This window comes from Acinonyx jubatus, chromosome C2 (genome assembly GCF_027475565.1).
Source record: "Acinonyx jubatus isolate Ajub_Pintada_27869175 chromosome C2, VMU_Ajub_asm_v1.0, whole genome shotgun sequence".
NCBI classification, from domain to species: Eukaryota; Metazoa; Chordata; class Mammalia; order Carnivora; family Felidae; genus Acinonyx; species Acinonyx jubatus.
This window is the reverse complement of record NC_069384.1, coordinates 109,897,653-109,918,231: the sequence shown is the minus strand read 5'-3', so window position 1 is coordinate 109,918,231 and position 20,579 is coordinate 109,897,653. Positions and strand designations below refer to the sequence as shown.

The 20,579-nt window shown below is 39.0% G+C and overlaps 1 long non-coding RNA gene across 1 annotated transcript in view; it reads left to right on the top strand.

Moving 5' to 3' along the window:
• Positions 1 to 20,579, top strand: part of LOC128315271 (uncharacterized) — a 225,339-nt gene that overhangs the window by 114,560 nt on the left and 90,200 nt on the right. The window contains exon 2 of the long non-coding RNA XR_008297926.1: positions 11,638 to 11,710. This is a non-coding gene — a long non-coding RNA (uncharacterized LOC128315271). The remainder of the gene's footprint in view (positions 1 to 11,637; positions 11,711 to 20,579) is intronic.

Sequence of the window (20,579 nt, the reverse complement as noted above, 5' to 3'; positions counted from 1 at the left end):
CAGAGAAAGAGGGACATAGAATCTGAAGCAGGCTCCAGGCTCCGAGCTGTCAGCACAGAGGGGGATGTGGGGCTCGAACCCACGAATCATGAGATTATGACCTGGGCTGAAGTCCGACATTCAACTGAGCCACCCAGGTGCCCTGAAAAAAGTTCATGTTTGAGGAACTTCTGGGAGGAAAATATGTGCCGCCTTCATAATCAACCCAAAAAACAGAAAGCTGAGGGAAGAAAGTGAGGAGGATTGTCTCTTTTGAGATGAATATTTCATTATTTTTGTATTTGGGAAGATTGTTATCTTCCTATTACGTAAAATTTTAAACAATTAAGATACTACCTCAGCAACAAGCATAAAATATTCTGACAAATTAGTTCCTTTGCTCAACACATTCCCTGGAGCCTTATCACTTATTTTGTGGCATTAACTAGTTTCCTGTTGAACCAGGAAGGATATCCAAATGGATATCAAGAGGATTTCATGTCAGTAGACAACAAATAGTAAGAAAGGACAATATTTGAAATTTTGGTGTAGTTAGAGAAATAGAGAAAGACACAAGGAGGACCCAGGAAATTTTGCCGGCAAAATTTATTAGAGTTTTTGGGCCGAAGAGAGTATGGCAAAACCTCAGAGAAAGACACATTAAGTCGCTGTGCGTATTGGAACCCTAAGGAGGAATGGAAAGGTGTGAAAACACTGTTACAGAGCCTAAAAACCATTTCCTGGTCTCGCTACTTATATCTGGGAATCTCCTATACCATAACTATTGAGTTTTTTTAAGTCATGTGGCAACATGTAGGAAAGATAATAATTGCCATGGATACCTAACAATTCTGTAACTTTGGGCAAGTTTTGACCTCTTGAATCCTTGATTTCCTTATCCATGAAAAAAGACTGATGATAATAGTATTTGCCTCATAAATTGCTCTTAAGCGGTAGAAATAATTAAAGCATGTAAAAGACTCAACTCAGAGTCTGGCATGTGTTAAACACTTATCACATGGTATCTATTATTATGAAAGGCAAGAATTAGTGAGAAAAATCTCAAAATTGCTTTTTTTATGGAACTGAAACTGTAGGTTTTGAGTCAGTTCTGTAATGATTAAAAGCGAAATGGTTCCACTCTATTTTCCAACAGCTGTGTATCGATCTTCCTCAACATTTTTTTTTTTTAAATTTCCAATAGAAACTCAGTAACGATATGCAAGTTCCTTTTTCTCTGAGGCTTTGTGTGTATGTGTGTTCAGGGAAACAATATACTTGCAAGTATTTCTGACTTATGTTTCAACTAAATATTTACACATTTATCTTTCTTTTAAGTTTGTTTCTTTTGAGAGAGACAGAGAGAGAGCATGCAAGTGAGGGAGGGGCAGAGAGAGAAGGAAAGAGAGGGAATCCCAAGCAGGCTCCTCACTGCCAGCTCAGCCCAATGTGAGGAACTCAGGAACTGTGAGATCATGACCTGAGCCGAAACTGAGTGAGCCACTTCACCAACTGAGCCACCCAGGTGCCCCTACACATTGATATTTTAAATAAACATAATAAATGGCAATAGTCTCAAATGACAGGATTTTTTTTTTTTTTTTTTTTTTTTTAATGAAAAAGAGGAAGGATTGGCTTTCAGATGTTCAAATGAATTTGACCTCACCAGGCTGTGGTCTCTCCAAACAAGTCCTTCCTTCCCGGGTCTCTGACTTTGAGCGTGTTCTCCAGTGAAGCCCTAAATGCCAGAACTTTAAGACTCCTGCCTCATGGGCGTGTCTCTTAGAGGGAGCAGATTATAAGTGAAAGCTATTGATAAAGAGAATGAAAACAGTTCTGTTTCATTACTGCTATGGTTATTTAGGGGTGGCAAAATCAGATATCAGTATTGTGCTTGGAGAAAGAATGGAGCCTCTTCTGAAGTGTCAGGAGAGCTACTGGAATTTTAAAAACACCTGAGCCAAATTCTTGCAGAACTAAATTCTTTGTTCTTCTCGATATTATAATTAAAATGGAAGTTGTAAACTGTCCCCAAGGCCAGCGTAAAAACTGATGTGTATCACTACAGCTACAAGTGACAAAGGCTGTAGTTTGTGGAAGATAAAGGCAATAGCCTTCCCATATGCTTTTGTGATATTAACTAATTAGAAAAGGGAGGGGTCTTATATTTATTGTATTTTCTAAATTACCCGTGATTTTTCAAAATCTGTTTTTCTTTTCATCACGACGATGAGAGGGCTGTGGTTTTCTTTTACGAAAATGTATGTGTGCTTATTGCTGATGTTTTTGTAAACACAGAGCCGAGGGCTGGGATCCATCTTCTTGTAATTCACTAGGTGCAGGCTTTGTTGTCCTTGCACGGAGTGCCAAAACTGACATCACCATCCTGTTCTCCTAGAACTCCAGCTGGATGAACTGTGGGGCATGTGCCCTGACCTCATGTTCAGCATCAGGGTCAAAGCAAAGAGAGGTCTGACAAAGATTCTGTTGTAAGCTCGTTATGGAAATGCCACGATGATGCTCTATCAAGCTTAGTGCACGTTGCACCAGCTCCCACCCCTCTCCTTCCCAGTGAGGTCCTGTCTCAAGCTTTACAAAATGCAATTCAGAAGGGTGACGAAGGGAGGAAGAATGAGGGGGAAATGTAAGTCAGAACAGTCATTATTCTTGTTACATCTAAAGTGGTGAATCTTATTTTTCCTGTTTATATAATTGCTGCTGTCTAAGATTGTTGAATAGAACAGATCTAAATGTCACATTACATATATGTTAATGGAAACACATAGTGTCCAAAGCATTGGCTGTGGAAGTAGAAACCAGGAGTTCTCTAACCTCTTCAGACTCTGACTGCTATATATTATTTGAGGACCCCTTAACACATGCTAACTCTGTCTCATTGGTTGCCGAGAGCTTATCTGTCTGTGTATAGTGTCAAGACAGAGGAAACTGTGCACTTGGAATCCTTCCTAGCTTCAAAAGATACAGTGTCAGAAAGAAAGAAAAAAAAGAAAAAGAAAAAAAAAAGAACTTAGAAACAAGCAAAGAACAATAACTGAGTGTTCTGTTAGGGTTACCTCTCCCTTTGTAGTCATCAAACTTTTACAGCTCTGATAATACAGAGAATTTTATCTTTAGAAATACAGATGTATTGTGTATGGCAGAACTTAATTATTTCTGGGTGGATATTGACAGTTTCACATCTACCTGAATATTCATTTGCACATTCCTGTGCATAGAGAGGACCTCTATATATGTGTACTAAGGTTTCTTCTTTGACTAGGTTGGGACATATTCTTGGTTCCCTCAGTAATTAATGAGTTAGATAAAATCTTTTACATGCATTTGCTTTATATTTGTATGACAATCATGATTTTACCTTTTAAAATAATCCTTTAGCAAGAACTTTAAATAGTTGATAGGCTCTCCATTCTTTCTTTGCATTACGAACTCACAGGTAGAGAAATCCACCACAAATTTAAAAATGTTGACTTGCTTAATAGATTTTTATTAAATATTTGTGTCTTTGGTATTCAAAGATAGTCCTAAAGATAATGGGGTGATGTGTTAATATGCTTTGCACTCTGCAAATCTGGGATCATTGGTCCATAAAGATTTGAGGTTACCTGGCAGCAGGGGTCAGGGCTGGGGATACTGTGAGGAACTCTGGCTAAAAGTGCTGGTGAAGCATTCAAGTCAGTGTTGCTCTGGAAAGAATGGAAGCCTCTTAAGCTTAATGGCGAATTAGGCTAGGTGAATAGCTCAGATAATTTTTAAATTGGTTCAATTGGATTGTAGCAAGAATGCTTCTCTCTCTTTCCTAATATAATGCCGCCCTAAATGGTTCCCCACATTACTGTTTTGTCTCATGCTTGACTCTGAAAACAGAGATAAATATTTGAGGAACCTTAAAACCAATAAAATAATAATAGATGTCATTTATTGGAAAGCCGTATTTATAGACACTTTGCATTTATTATCAGAGTTATTCCTCACAGCAGCGGTCTCTGGAAAGTATTATTATCTATATTCTATGTGTGAGAAAACCAGTACGCAAAGAGACTAACCTGTCCCAAAGTATCCATCTAGTAAGTGGAAGAGCAGGGATTTGTACCCTTTTTTTGCTCACCTGTGAAGCCACTGGGTTTAGCCATCATGCAACATGGGGTCTGTGTTGCTGGGCTCTCGAGTTCTACTTTCGGACTCTGAATACTGCTTTGACTGCTTCAGCTCCCCCCAGTATCGCAGGCATTTAGGAGATGAATAAAAGAGAATCAGAGAAGAGGACTGAAAGGGAAAGGTCTGAAATACAAGAGGAGAACCATGACTGAATGTGGTCACAGAGGGAAGAAGGGAGAGAATTCTAGGAAGAATAGAATGATCAACTATATCAAATCGTATTAGGATGTCCGTTAATATAATTAAAGTGAGTTTGTGTCAAGCAATATGAAGTGATCATTGGCAATCATTGCCAGAAAATTTTAGCAGAGTGGAGACAGAAACCAGGTAATAGTCTCCTAAAGGTACATGGAATGTGAGGATACAGGAAAAAAACATTGAAGACACAAGGGAGGGAGGAGATGCTGATGAAACGCCCTTGGAGACCTTACACAAGTAGAAAAGACCATGTAAAGGAGGGACAGATGCAGGAGCCTAGACATCAGAAGGGAAAATACCTGGGAAGCTTCAATTTCTTTGTGAAATAGGAGAGACGTGTGCTTTTCGAGAAAGAGGATAGGATGTAGGGGCGGCAGGGTAAATGAAGGACAACCAGTTTGTGTATGGTTTTGATTTGTCACTGTGAGGAATGCCAGAGACTACTCATTATGAACATATAAATAGTTGACCAGAGAGGGCTGCAGGCCAGCTGTCACTGGGCATCTGGAACAGTGACTGCATGGTGGTGTGATTTCTCCAGGAGGACTTGGGATCCCAAAATATTGGATTGTATTAACATTAGAAGTAGGAAAGTAGGTGAAGTGTGGAAGTGAAATGGTAGTGGTAGTAAAAGTAGCTCAAGTGAGACAGGAGAAGAAGGGATGTGGTCTAGGTGTATTTATTCATTTATTTTTTTTTTTTTAATTTTAATGTTTATTTTTGAGAGAGAGAGACACACACACACACAGCATGAGTGAGGGAGGGACAGAGAGAGAGGGAGACACAGAATTTGAAACAGGCTCCAGGCCCCGAGCTGTCGGCTCAGACACAGGGTTCGAACCCATGGACCATGAGATCATTACCTGAGCCTAAGTCGGATGCTTAACCAACTCAGCCACCCAGGAACCCCAGTCTAGGTATATTTAAACAACTGAGCCTGGTTGGGGTCCTTAACTGGCACGACAAATGGAGAACCAGTTCTGAGGGCTTCTGTAGGAAGAACAGGGGTGATGATGGAACATCTTAGCTCAGATTTCATCTAAAGTGCACGGTGAAGCATGCACAAGACAGTGCTGATGAAACAGTGAAAAACTCTCCCTATATCTCAACCCTGAAAATGCTAAAGGAATAAGTTATTAAATACTAATTTTTCATTCTAATTGAAGCCATTTTAAATAGACTTCCCTTCCAGCTGTTTCTGAAATAGCATTAGTGTCTACAGAAGTGATAAAAAAGGAGTGATCTGTAGGAGTTTCTGATTATTTCTTTCTAAATTTTAGATTACTGCTAGCATTTTAGTCTGGGCTTTGTTTAGAGGCAATGCAAATTATCTACCCCACACCAGGAAACGTTTAAATAATTCTTGCAGGTGATGTCTTTATAGAATCTTCCAGAAAGTATGAAAGAGTGAGAAACCACCATGCAAATCTCAATGAATGTTTAAATTTGGAGATGGATAATTTGTTTTATTTCTGGACTTGATGAGGGTAATAGAAGTACTAGTTTTCTATTGACATAGGGAAAGAGAACTCCTTTCCAGTCACATCTCTGATTCTCATGTTAATAGATGGTAAGAAGCAAGGGGGGGGGGAGTAATTTTGATAACTAAATAAAACTAATTCACTACCAGTTGTTCGATTTTTGTGTGTTCAGTACATTTTAGCCCAGTGTTACCTAACTTATGTGTTTAAAAAAAAATCATGAAAGCTTAAAGCAATTTGAAAGTAATTTGTTGTTAGTTAAGGAGAGGAGATGCACTCTCTTCTTTATTCTCCTTTCAGCCCTTGAATGACTCAGTATTAATTCATTTTCTGTCAATAGAGAGAGCCCATAAATAAAACAAAATCTGGAACTTAATATTTGTTGAAATCAGCCAAGAAAATGAGACATTGGGTTGGCTTGTCTTGAACTTGCTTACATTCTCTCCTCCTTGAAGAAATATTAAGTTAAATCATCTACTTGGAAAGCTTGTAAGAGAATTTGAAGGGAGAAAGGCAGCAGGGATCACAGTGAGTGTTAATGACGGACCCTCTGAGATAGACTTGGCAGTGCTGTCTGCAAATCCATCGTGAGTCATAAGGCTAATGTATGTACACAAGCCTATTAGGCTCTTGTCTCTGTGTCAAGCTCAGCATTTTCCTTTCCATTTTTCTATCTGGAAATACTATTAGTTGGCTAATGCACCTTGCTAGAGAGGCAAGAAAGACCTCAGGGATTTGGGATATGATAATGCCTTTGATCATGGCACAGATAATTTTTCTATGCACTTGGCCTCAAGTATAATGGCCTAACCCAAAAAGACTAATTTTGAAAATTATTATTGTCTTTTCTTTTTTTTTAAAGTTTATTTATTTTGAGAGAGAGAAAGCATGTGCGCAGTCACACATACATGCGCGGGAAAAGGGACAGAGAGAAAGGGGAGAAAGAGAATCCCAAGTAAGCTTCCCACTGTTGGCACAGAGCCTGACATGGGGCTCCAACTCATGAACCTTGAGATCATGACCCAAGCCGAAATCAAGAGTTGGACGCTTAATCAATTGAGCTACCCAGGAGCCCTTGAAAACTGTTATTTTCAAGCTTTTATTTTATCTCAATATCTTGAATTATGGTATTATAATTTTAATCATCTGTTTCCATATTCAAACCCAAACGAAGAGGAAAAAAAATCCAAGAATCGTATCAGAGCTGAGAAAAGTTAGATGGAATTTAAGAGCCTTCTAAATACTTAGTCATTTTTAATTACTTTAGTAATACTTTTGTAATACTTCATTTTTTAAATTGTTTCGCAATATTTTAAAATTAAAAAAAATTTAAATAGGGCATTCCTTTTCTTAACAATTTTTTTTGTTTTCTAATTAATCTCCAGTGTGTGTGTGTGTGTGTGTGTGTGTGTGTGTGTGTGTATAGTAACCACCTGGGCTGAACCGTACTTTAGGTCAGAACTACATCAAGAAAAGATGGTTTTCTTCATTTTCTGCTTTCCTCATTATTAAACTTCTTCTTGGTACTCCCTTAGATGCAAATGTTATATAATCTTAAATACCTTAATACCACTCTTGAATTAGTATATTTGAACAATAACATATTAATATTTTATTTTTTGAGAAAACCTATGTGTTCTGGAAAGTTCTATTTTAAAGATTTCTCAAAGTTTATTTTTTAGCCTTTTCTCTGTGTGGCTGCCCCATAGCCAGGCCCCTAGCAGCTGACTGCTGTTGGTCCTGATGCAAAATGTCAGGTCATTTGCTGGGAGTCAGGTCAGTAGGGCGGGGGGACTCTGGAAATGAATTCAGAGCCCTAGAATGCATGTTCTCATTTTCTCTCATGTCCTCTGTATTTCTCAAGGCTTCTAGGTACAGACTCTCAGAAAAGAAGAACCCAGGCACTCCTGGGAAAGCTCTGTCTCATCATCTCCCTCCTTTCAGCTGCCCTCTATGCAGGAATTAACCTGTTTTGTGCAGCTGAGCTGTGCTAAATGATCCATAAATCATGAGACACAGCTCTATGGGGGGGGGGGGGTAAAGAATTCTCTTGCATTTAAAATGCTTGCAAACAGGTCCTTAAGAGTTGTCCAGAAGACACCTGGAATTAGTTGCATATATATGTATGTGATATGTATATATATTATATATATATATATATTATATATATATCATATATTATAGATTTTATATATATATGTATATATATATGATTTTCAACAAATAAAATTTTGCATATCTCCATTTTATTACCACATCTTCAGGGTTTGAAAATCTTCTTCTCCCTTTCAGCAAAATTCCTGGTGTTTAGGAACATATGAACAGATCCCAAGCTACTTTCTACATAAAAACATTAGAGGCAGAACTGAAAGACATTTTACAAGCCAAGACCCAGCCAGGCCCTGGAGTTCTCTGTTACTCTTTTCACCGTTGATAACATCGTCCAACCTGAAGCTGCTTGGAGCTGCGTTCAACAGCTCTCGGTTTTCAATGTGTGATGTTATCAGCTTTAACAGGGAAGCCAAAGCCAACAATGAACACTCAGGTCTCGGGAGACCAAATCAGGATGGACTGTGCCTAGACTCTTCTGTGAAAATGTGCGCATCTCTAATTGCTGTGAATTCTGATTGGTTTGCCAGCAAATATTTGTTGTTAAAATTGTTTACAGGTGATTTCCATCACTGGTTTCAGGAGAGCAGAGACAGGTGGGACCAGCACAGTTTCTGCCGCCTTTAGCAAACGCTTCTGTGATGAAAGATGACAAAAAGTAATGCAACAGCCCGCTTCTCTGCAAGGAGCTAGTCGCAATGCCTAAGGGAAAGCATTCACTAACTCTTTTCTCATGAAAATCAGCCTTTGTTCAGAGCAGGAGAACAAGCCGGGACTTTTACTGAGAGTAGTAAATGAAGCCTTGGGCAACCCAAGGAACAAAGTTACAAGAAGGGCTCACCTCCTCATTAGGGCCTGCGACACTACCAAAAAACAAATCATTTTCTCCAGTCCTGGCTCTTTGCAGAAAGTTAATCTACTATTCCAATAACATCATAGAGAGTAACATCAACCTGGACTGTAGAAGTAGGTTTTAATCACCTGAAATTTTCTTGTGAATTGGACAAAAAAACCTTTCTCAGTCACCAAGTAGATAGTAACAGAGACCGAGCTCAGCCCCCAAAGCACCACCTGTTATTGCCACAACAGTACTCTCTCTTTTCCAAATACCTACCACAATCAGATACACTGAACCAGTCATTTCATTACTGCTGGAAATAAAGAAGTAGCAAGCCACCAATCCTTACTTGTAACTTGAAACATTTAATATGACATCTGGGTATAGACTGTGTCTCTTTTCTCTTAATTCTGATATCTGTTCTTCCCTTCACTCTAGATCCATGTTTCATTTTAATGGGGTTCTCTGCAGCCCACATTTTCCTGTTTAAAATTTGCCACTGACAAGTAATTGTGTATAAATGTAATGACAGGTATTCGTTGTGACAACCGCATTGAAATAATTTTTATGACAAAATTACTTCTAAATTATTTTTTGGTCGTGCATGGATTTTCAGCTTAGTATTGTATAATTTATACGCGGAATTGGATTATTCTGTCATTTAAAAAACACGGGAACAGGAGACAGAAGGCAAAGATCAAGTAGCTTAAAGAGGTTACATTCATATGACCAGAATAGTTTTTTTTTCCCCTCTATGTAAAAAAAAACACTTGAATGACGTTACTTCTCAGTACGAAACTCTAACGCTTGAAACTCTTTAAAGTACAAACTATTTATGCTGTCTTCAAGTTCACTATGTACATGCCCACGTATCTTCCCTCGACAGCTCTGTGCACAATTCGCAGTGCGCGTATGCCTCAGACCTTTTGTCCTCTTTCATTTCATGCAGTTTCCTTCCTTTGCAGCTCTCCACGTTCCTCTCTGACTACATGTGTCCTATTCTCCAAGTCTCCCCTTCAGAAAGAGCCTTTCTTGCCATTTCTCTCCGCTAAAGCTATTACTTACTTAGCATAGCTACCACTTGTATTACATTAGAGATTATTAGTAAATCCTGTTTTGTTTAGAAAAGTAAAATGAAAATGAGAGAAGTCAGGTGATGTGGCATGAAAAATTTCTGACTGAGCTCATTAAGAACCGGGCTTAGTTTAATTGAGCAAGTAGGTATTGGAGTCTTACAGTGTGGAAATCATGAGATCTCTAAGAGCATCTGGGATGCCAAGTGAATTAGATAATCCATATCCCTGAAAGATGAGTTACGTACTTTTGGAACAAGTCACGCTATCCTTAAAATAAAAGAGTAAAAGGTATTGTCTGATATCTTCTAGCTCTAGAAATGAACGTCAAGGGCTTTTTGCAGACTTCAGGAAAAAATTTATATCAACACCAAGGAAAGATGGCAATGGTCTATTTGCAAACAAGCTTGGGAAGTTCACTTTTCTGAGAGTCCTTCCAAATGTGCATATGGGTTCATGTGATGGCCAATTCTATGTGTCAACTTGGCTAGTCCAGATTATCTAGATATTTGGTCAAACACATCTGGATGTTGGTTTGGAGGTATTTTTTTAGATGAGATTATCATTTAAATCACTAGCCTCTAAGTAAAGCAGATAATCCTTCATAATGTGAATGGGCCTTATCCAATCAGTTGAAGGCCCTAACAGAAAAAGATGTATTCCTCCCTTAACCCCCAAAAAGGGCATTGTGACTGCAGCTGCCTTTTGATTTGAACTAAACCATCAACTCTTTCCTTGGTCTCCAGCCTGCTGCAGATTTTGGACTTGTCAGCCTCCACAATTGCATAAGCTAATTCCTTCAAAGAGGTTTTCTCTCCCCCCACCCTATTGGTTCTGTTTCCCTGGAAAACTCTGACTACTATGGCCAAGGTCCCTTTCAGCTCTATCTCCCTGTGATTTATGTATAAAATGGAATTTCTCCTTTGAATCCATGGATCAACCTTGTTTGTATAAAAATCTTTGTCTACATTTATTATTTATAATTAGTTTGCATCCACACTTCATCAGAGAGATGAACGTTTTCAAGATCCTTGATACGTATTTGGGTTATAGAAAATATCATAGGGTTTTATGACATGCTCCCTGCATTTATAATTTTTGAATTAAATAGCACAGAGAAATAATTTTAGAATGTGTGTAATTTGCATAGCCTCATTTATTTTACTTCTCCTTCTTCCCTCTGAAGTCCCCCCACAACCTTTCATTCTATGCCTTGAGATGGCATCAGTGCTAGTCTATGAATATCAATTTTTTCCCCATAGGTCTTAATCTTCTTGCTTGTTGGGGAAAAGAAATCCCTGTCTGAAGCCCTTCATATGAGAAATTAGTAGCTCCTAAAATACTACCATCTGCAGGATAATATACCCTTGCAAACAGTTTAATTCAGTCCTCCTAGACATTGTACTTTTGTTTCTACTGAAAACTGACCTGAACGCACCTGTGTTTATCAGTGCCCTATGCCATGTTTCTCTCTGATTCCCTGTTAATAGGGCTTAGCTTCATCCATTCTTTTAATTTTATTCAGCAAATACTTACCTAGCTCCTAGTAAGCGCTGGAGATAAAGCATGGACCGGGTAGACTTTTGTCTGCACTGTGCAGCATGCGTCTGGGAGGAAAAGGAGAATGTCACTACCAAATGCATCAAGCTTGGGAAACTCAAGTCCGAAAATAAGAAAAAAAAAAAAAACATGAAAATATATGGAATATGTGGGATTACAAAGTCGGGGTGTGTAACAGACTGTTTTCTTTCTCTTATGTCACCCAACATTTCATGTCTTCCAGGTTTCTGTTGACCAGAGTTGCTGTCCTAACCCCTACTGGTCAGGTTGGAAGACAAGCCTTAAGGATGTTACAGGTAAGCATTTTGGACACAGAGCTTTCAGTGGCGATATCAGTACATTTTGAGAGAAGTGTTTTAAATTACAAAAATAATTATGTTCATTATAAAAACTTAAGAAAATAGAGAATCAGTTTTAAAAAATATAGTCTAACATGAAAAGATGCTCAACATCACTCATCATCAGGGAAATACAAATCAAAATCACATTGAGGTACCACCTCACACCTGTCAGAGTGGCTAAAACGAACAACTCAGGAAACAGCAGATCCTGACGAGGATGTGGAGAAACGGGAACCCTCTTGCACTGTTGGTGGGAATGCAAACTGGTGCAGCCGCTCAGGAAAATGGTGTGGAGGTTCCTCAAAAAATTAAAAATAGAATTACCTTACGCCCCAACAATAGCACTGCTAGGAATTTATCCAAAGGATACAGGAGTGCTGATGCATAGGGGCACATGTACCCCAGTGTTTATAACAGCACTTTCAACAATAGCCCAATTATGGAAAGAGTCCAAATGTCCATCAACTGATGAATGGATAAAGAAGATGTGGTTTATATATACAACAGACTATTACTTGGCAATGAGAAAGAATGAAATCCTGCCATTTGCAGCAACGTGGATGCAACTGGAGGATATTATACTAAGTGAAATAAGTCAGAGAAAGAGATATTATATGTTTTCACTCATTTGTGGAACTTAAGGAACGTAACAGAAGATCATGGGGGATGGGAAGGGGAAAAACAGTTTCAAACAGGGAGGCAAACTATAAGAGACTCTTAAATACAGAGAACAAACTGAGGGTTGGTGAGGGGAGGGCAGGGGAGAGGGGAAAATGGGTGATGGGCATTGAGGAGGGCACTTGTTGGTATGAGCAGTGGGTATCGTATGTAGGCAATGAATCACGGAAATCTACCCCCAAAACCAATAACACACTGTATACACTGTATATTAGCCAACTTGACAATAAATTATATTTTAAAAAGATGAATAAACATTAAAAAATTTTAAAAAATATATAGGCCTTGGAGAAAGGACCACTCTTAACACTTTATTATAATATACAATGTAATTAAATATGTATATATTAAAGCAGATCCTTAAAAAATCGGACTCCCGTCCCGTATAGTATTTTGTAGTCTCTGTTACTTAAAATTATGTTGCAGATTTCTTTTCCGTCATGAAGTCTTTTTCTCGAACTTGACATTGAATGGCTGCACAGGTGCCCTAATGTACCTGACCCATGCACTATTGTTGGACCTTTATGCTTTCTCCATTTGTTGCTCTCATCACTGCATCTCTGATCATTCCCTCAAGATAAAGTCACAAGTAATGTTGTCGGGTCAGAGTGAATGCACATTTTTAGCCTTCTTAATGTGTACGGCCCGATTGTGCCAATTCACGTTGCTACCAGCAATGCCCACAGACCCTAAAGAGGTCATATTAAAAAAAAAAAAAAAAAACAAATGCAAAGCAAAGGCTGGCAGGTAAGATGAACAGGCATGTGGTGCCAGTGCTAAGCCCCGCCAGCCTCCCACACGAGCACTGCTGCCTTTGCAGAAGGTGGTCTCTATTCCAGTCAGAACTGGCTCTGTAGGTTGTCTTTAAGCCCATGTTTTGATGAAGCAGCTTGGAGGTTTAATGGGTATATTTTACAAGCAAGATTTGGGCATTCTTCCAATTCTGGCCAGTGTTTATTCAGTCAGCCAAATCACCTTCCTGGCACAAAGCTGGCCAAGTCAGAGACTCTTTTCCCTTGCAGGTGTCTGGGCCTCTGCATTACGCGTATATCGAGGTTAGAAACCCGTCTTTCTTCTTCATTTTCTCTTTTGTTCCAGGATGCAGAGCAGGGATGCTCTCCAGTTCTGTTCTCTTACAGAGCCTCCGCAATCCTGTCAGTCTTCCCCATGGGATAGGTCATTTCCCTGCTTACCACTCTCCAGTGGTTTCCTGTGCTATTTAGAATAAATCGAGAAGTATCCACTCAGTCTTTTACCCTGATCCTAGCAGAGCCCCATTCAAACATGCACTGAAAATATTTTAATCCTGTGTATCTCATGCCTTCAAGGCCTCAAATGGAGGTGCACGGGTCAGAAGTCTCTCTCTCACTATCAGAGGTAACCTTTAGATAATCTTGTGCAAATTTAGCATTGTCCCAGACCCCATGTTTACCTTACAATACCTTAAGGAATTCAATTCACACAAAATTCTTTAGGTTCTTTAATTCTTTTTTAACTTATGTGAAGGAAGTTTTACATTAATTATGCTTTTTTGATCTCATTTCATTTACTATTTACCTACTTTATTCTCTAATTTCTTAAATAAGATTAAAAAATAGACTTTATCTTTTAAGTATATCTTTTTTAAGTCCCAAGGAAGTTATCTGGCACATACACAAGCCTTCAAAACAGATTTAATTTTCTCTCCAGGAAGCTCTCTCTCCCTCTTTCTTTTTCTTTCTTCCCTGACAAGACACAAAATGAAAGAAACCAAAAAGCATGTCAAAATAATGAAGGGGGAGAATAATAATACTCTTCCTTTTATTATTTCTTAATTGAAGAATTTGCTACCTTGCTTTCTATATTTCCATTTCCAAATTTGATTAATTGGGTTACTCATCACCATAACAGCTGGAGAATATTCAGGGGGCATGAAATTTATTTTTTGATCTGGGTTCTGCCTGCTAATCATCGTGTGACTTTTGGTTAGACATCTGCAATACTGTTTCCTTGTAAAAGAAGTTTTAACTTGGTGTCCTTTAAGTCTAACAGTGTCAAGGAAAAATCAGTTGACTTACAAACTCGAGTTATTTTATTTTTATTATTATTATTATTATTATTATTATTATTTTAGCTTTTATTTATTTTTGAGAGAGAGAAAGAGAGCGGCAGCAGGGAAGGGGCAGAGAGAGAGGGAGACACAGAATCTGAAACAGGATCCAGGCTCTGAGTTGCCAGCACAGAGCCTGACATGGGACTCGAACCCATGAACCATAAGATCATGACCTGAGCCGAAAACGGATGCTTAACTGCCACCCAGGCGCCCCTACACTCGAGTTATGGTACACATATTAAAAACAAAACAAAACAACAACCTTTCTGATTATCTCAAAAAATAAAAATTAAAAGACCCAACTCTAAAAAATAAGAGTAAGGCTCAGGAGCTCTGACAGCACTGGTCCCACGGCTGTGAATGGCAGCCTTTGGCTGGACATGAGTAGTGTCAGCTCCATCTTTATGGGTGTATTCTCTGCATTGGGCCACACCTATTTTTGTTCGGTTTTGGTCATTTATGGCCCTGAAGATGTCAGAGTTTGCTTGTCCTTGATAATATGATCTCCCACGTGCCTTCTTCCTCTGACACCCCCGGGAGACCTCGCTAATTGCCCCATGTTTTTCTTCTTTTCCATGTCACCATTTGAGAGAGCCTGGGACTATTCTGTGCTTTCTGGACTACGGTCCACATCATGGGTAAAGACTGTCTTTACTATGTGTGCAAGTTGAGGTGAGAAGCTTGAGAGAAAGAAATGGGAGGTGGGGTGGGGTGAGGATTGGTAACTTGAGAGGAAATGGCAGAGTTTTGGCTTTTCTCCTTCATGTGTCTGAACAAGTTCATGTCGACCTTGCAATTAATTTATAAAATGGCACTCATTTAGAATAGGTTAAAAAATCTGAGTCCCCCTCTGATTTTGGCTGTATTAGGAACTGGAGAATGTTTAATAGCCTTATTATGAAGAGGAAGTACAAAAGGGAGCTAAAATTATATTTATGTATTTGTTTTTTAAGAAAATCACTTGTGTGTATGTTTTGGGGAAAGCAAAATTGCAGACAGATTTGGAAAAGATGATTACTAATCAAAAGGTGGATGGTTTTCAAAAACAAAATGGGAACAGGGGCTCCTGGGTGGCTCAGTCGGTTAAGCGTCTGACTTTGGCTCAGGTCATGAATTCACAGTTCCTGGGTTCGAGCCCTGCATCGGGCTCTATGCTGACAACTCAGAGCCAGGAGCTTGCTTAGGATTCTGTGTCTCTCTCTGCCCCTTCCCTGCTCATGCTCTGTCTCCCTCTGTCTCAAAAATGAATAAACGTTAAAAAAAAAAAAAGTCATGTCTTCCATTTATAAATAAATAAATAAATAAATAAATAAATAAATACAAAATGGGAATAATGAGTGGGACTGGCAAGACTGGGGAAAAAACTGGCAAAGACACATTATGCTACACTGTCCCAGCAGCACAAATGTACTAATGGTGAAATTAGACTGTCTGAAAGGAAATGAAGGTCTTATCAGAGGAATGAAGAAAATTTCATTTTTGTCTTCCCCAAGATTATCAGCATCATCTGTGACTGATGACGAGGGACGGCTTAACATCCTCCCTGAGGAATCATTGCCAATGTGCTCTTTGGCCCAAACTCACGTGGGCTACGTGACAAAGACATAATTTTGCCCTAATTCTTAAAAGAGCAGGAAAACACTGACGTAATCCATTTGTTTAATTCTAGAAAATCTTTCCCTGAAGTCTGTTTTTACACTGCCAAACTGAGGAGGTATGTCTGAAGGAGTAATTAAAGGCTTGAAACATGAAAGAAAGAGAAAACCTTCTTGAAGTCTGGGGACTTAGAATAATGGGAACCAAGGGAAATTTAGATGGGCAAACACAATGCGGTGAGCAAGTATCTGTCAATATTGTACACGACGCTGAAAGTTGGTGCTGGTGACAGCCAGTCGGCTCCAGTTTACTTTTGCATAATCTGTGCTAAGCAAATAAGCGTTTTATACAAGGTTGCCAGAGGCAAAGTAAGGTCTGTTTGGGACTCTGAGAGTTTGGGCTGTTCCCTCTTGATTACAGATTGGTGTAGGTAACACATTAAATTCCTTTCCTTAGAACTTGTACATTTAGCACAGTTAGATAGAGTTATTATTTGTTATGACCCGAATATGTAAACTCTTTTTATGTTAGTTTTATTTTATTTTTATTATTTTTTAATGTTTATTTATTTTGAGAGAGAGCGAGCCAGTGAGTTGGGGAGGGGCAGAGAGAGAGGAGACAGAGACTCCCAAGTAGGCTCCACGTTATCAGCACAGAGCCCATCTCAGAGCTCCAACTCACAAACCGTGAGATCATGACCTGAGCCAAAATCAAGAGTCTGATGCTTAACCAGCTAAGCCATTTATGTGCCCCATATAAACCTTGTATTTTTTTTCCCCAACGTTTATTTATTTTTGGGACAGAGAGAGACAGAGCATGAACGGGGGAGGGGCAGAGAGAGAGGGAGACACAGAATCGGAAACAGGCTCCAGGCTCTGAGCTGTCTGCACAGAGCCCGACGCGGGGCTCGAACTCACGGACCGCGAGATCGTGACCTGGCTGAAGTCGGACGGTTAACCGACTGCGCCACCCAGGCGCCCTAAACCTTGTATTTTAAAATTACTATCCTATAGGGGCACTTGAGTGGCTCAGTTGGTTGAGCGTCTGACTTCAGCTCAGGTCATGATCTTGCGGCCAGTGAGTTCGAGCCCCGCATTGGGCTCTGTGCTGACAGCTCAGAGCCTGGATCCTGTTTCAGATTCTGTGTCTCCCTCTCTCTCTGACCCTCCCCCATTCATACTCTGTCTTTCTCTCTCTGTCTCAAAAATAAATAAACGTTAAAAAAATTAAAAAAAATAAAATTGCTATCCTATAATGCTAATTTGAAGGTACATAAACTAAAATTCTGTAGGCAATCTCAACTGGACATAGTCAAAACTGAACTGAAGTCATTCTTTGTTTTTTTTTCCCCCTATTTCACTGCTCGATCTGTTTCCCTTGTCTTTTTACTGGGCCTTCCTCTTCTTTATAACCCATTCATGTTTGCCTGATTCAGAGACTGTTTCTCAACCTTGATAGTTCTTGCGTGAACACACTCAGGTTCATGGCTTTAGTAATATATTTACGCTGCCTTCTACATTGCTAGCTACAGTGCCCACCCAACCCTTGAAATTCACATTTGTACATTCAACTGCTTACCCAACATCTCCACTTTTCTATATCTAATCGTCTCAGTATCTAATAGATACCTCAAAGTTTACATATTTTGAGAACCATTGACCGTAAACTCCAGCTTAGGGAATTTGTTTCTCTAAAACTGCTAGGGATGCAATAAAAACATGCTAGCTATCTATTGAATGCAGTATAAACGATTGCCCTAATCTCCCAAATCTGCATCTTACGCTAAATCTGTTTTGTTTTTAAGTATACTGCTGTATATCCAGCTAGCCAAGGTAGAACACTTACAGATAGTCTCCCTTCTTCCTACGTCTCTCGTTCCACATCAAATCAATCAGTAAGTCCTAATTCTACATGAGAAAATCATCTGTAATCCATTTCTTTCTGCTCCTGATGCCACTGTGGATTCTTGTCTTCCTAACAAAAATATTTTACTCTCTGTTAGGGACTACATTGTGCCTGTACCACCACCAAATTTATATGTCAAAGCCCTAATCCCTAGTGCCTCAGAATGTGATTATATTTGGAGGGCCTTTAAAGAGGTAATCAAATTAAAATGAGGCCACTAGGGTGGGCCCTAATCCAATCTGACTGTGTCCTTATGAAAAGGGGATATTAGGACACACACAGAGACATCGGTGATGTGATGAACCGAGGAAAGGTTATGTGAGGACACAGCAAGAAAGTGGCCATCTGAGAGCCAAAAGAGAGACACCTCAGGGGAGGAAACAAACCTTCCCAACACCCTGACCTTGGACTTCCAGACTCCAGAATGGTGAGAAAACAAATTTCTGTTTTTTTAAGCCACTTAGTTTGTGGTATTTTGTTATGGCAACCATAGCAAACTAATACATCTCTCCTCAGAAGATCCTCTAGTCGCCCCTAACAAAACACCATGTCTCTTCTCTCTTTCTCCTTCCCTATCTGTATGGATAGATATATAAGTATAGATATAGCTCCACTCATCTTAGGTAGGTGACAAGAAAAATACCTGTAAATAGTAAATAGAGATCTGAAGGATAAAACGGGATCTCATCCATCTTTCTGTCCAATCGCTATGCTGCTATGTGATCTTTCTTAAACATCCTAATTATAAATAAGCATGTTACCTCACTGCTTCAAGAAACTTCTGGCTCATTAACTGACAGTAAGTTCCAATGTCTTAGCATTGTATACAAAGCCCTTTACATTTTGTTTTTTCTTGACCTGTTTTTCCAAGTCCCTGTGATCTATAGCCTGAGAAAGAGAGCAAAAGGCTGAAGGTCAGAGAGTGACAGCGATGAGCGAGGAAGCCACAGGTGATCTTCAGTTCTGGTGCCAGTTTCTCAGGCCCCGTGAGCCATGTGCCAGGCACTTTATATGCCTTTTATACATATATTTTCACTTCAATACCATGAAACACAGATTATGTGACCTGCTCAGGGTCTCACAGCAAATGAGTAGCAGAGTTGAGATGTGAGCCCACACAGTCCAGCTATGCTATTTTGCCGTTTGCACACTACTCTTTCCAGGTTGCTTCAGTTGTTGTTGATGTGTGTAATAAAACATGCTTTGTTTGTTTATTAAGATCGCTCAGATTAGTGTCTATTACCAGCAGTAAGGTAGAGTAAAAACCTTAAATAGCCTAGCTTAAATGTTGCATTATCTAGGGTGGAAAAGGAGGCAAAGTTATGCAACCCTCCATTTTTTTGCTAACGCTTTCCACTTACCTTCATAATAACCCTTATCAAATCACTCGGTAATTGTTTGTCTCCGGGTTTTTCTCCAACATCTTGTACAGCACATAGTAAAAACTAAAACAAGGGATAATTATTTTTCTTCTCCCATATCCTGTAAACACCTCTAAGGGAATTGCTACATTGTGCTGTTAGTATATACCCTCTGATATGCACTCTTGATGAATGGCTGACTCAGGTAATTAATCAGAGCACACTGGCAATTCCATGTTACTAGTGATCATAAGGAAAGATTGCATTGCTTGGGGGGGCAGGGTTGGAAATAGAACAAAAAACCCAAAGAGAAATTCTAAGGGCTTGCATTGGATTATCTGAGAATTCTGCTTCCTGCCTGGAAAACAAAACTATAATAGCTGATAGATTCTGAGACTAGTTTAGGAGACGTGAAATCAGGATTCCAGAGGACTAGGGATTTCTCTCATTGCATCTCACTTTCTTCCTCTTTCTTTTGTCTTATTTTTTTCCAGATTGTACCTATGATGTTCTTAGAGACAAAAAGGGTGGTTTTTTATGGTTTTGATGGATACTGAGGGCCTTGTTTTGCAAACCTGCTAGATAAAGGATTACTAACAACCTTCCTTTCTGCTCATTCTGATTTTGTTGTCAGACTACAAGTTCACAAAGATTGGCTGGGAATTGAGAATTCCTGAAGTTGTAAATAATTTTGAAGCATAGAGGTCCATTGCAGTTTCCATGCTAAAACTTCCAGTTACAAAAACAAAAAACAACAACAAAAAAAAAAAACCCAAAAAAACAAACACAATACAAACAACTACCCCACCCCAATTCGAAACATGCAGCTTTATAGATTAGTGGAAGCGACTATTTTTAAATGTGTAGAAAGAAAACATAGTAAGAGGAAGAATTGTTTCCTGGTGCTGGTAGAATTTTGTTATCAGCATTTCTAATTGAATAAACCAAAACCCCCTCCAGGTTGTTTTTTGTTTTGTTTTTGTTTTTTTTGGTTTTTTTTTTTTGTTTTTTCTGTTTTTTACTTTGTATTCCTTATAAGTATTAATTCTGTAAGAGAAAGTAGGTTTGGATGCTAAAAAGAAGTAATATAACCTGGTGAATTCCAAATAATTTTCCCCATCTTTTTCTCAGAATATACATAGATATCTCACGTATGGAAACATAAGGAAAATATTAGAGAAGGCAATTCTAT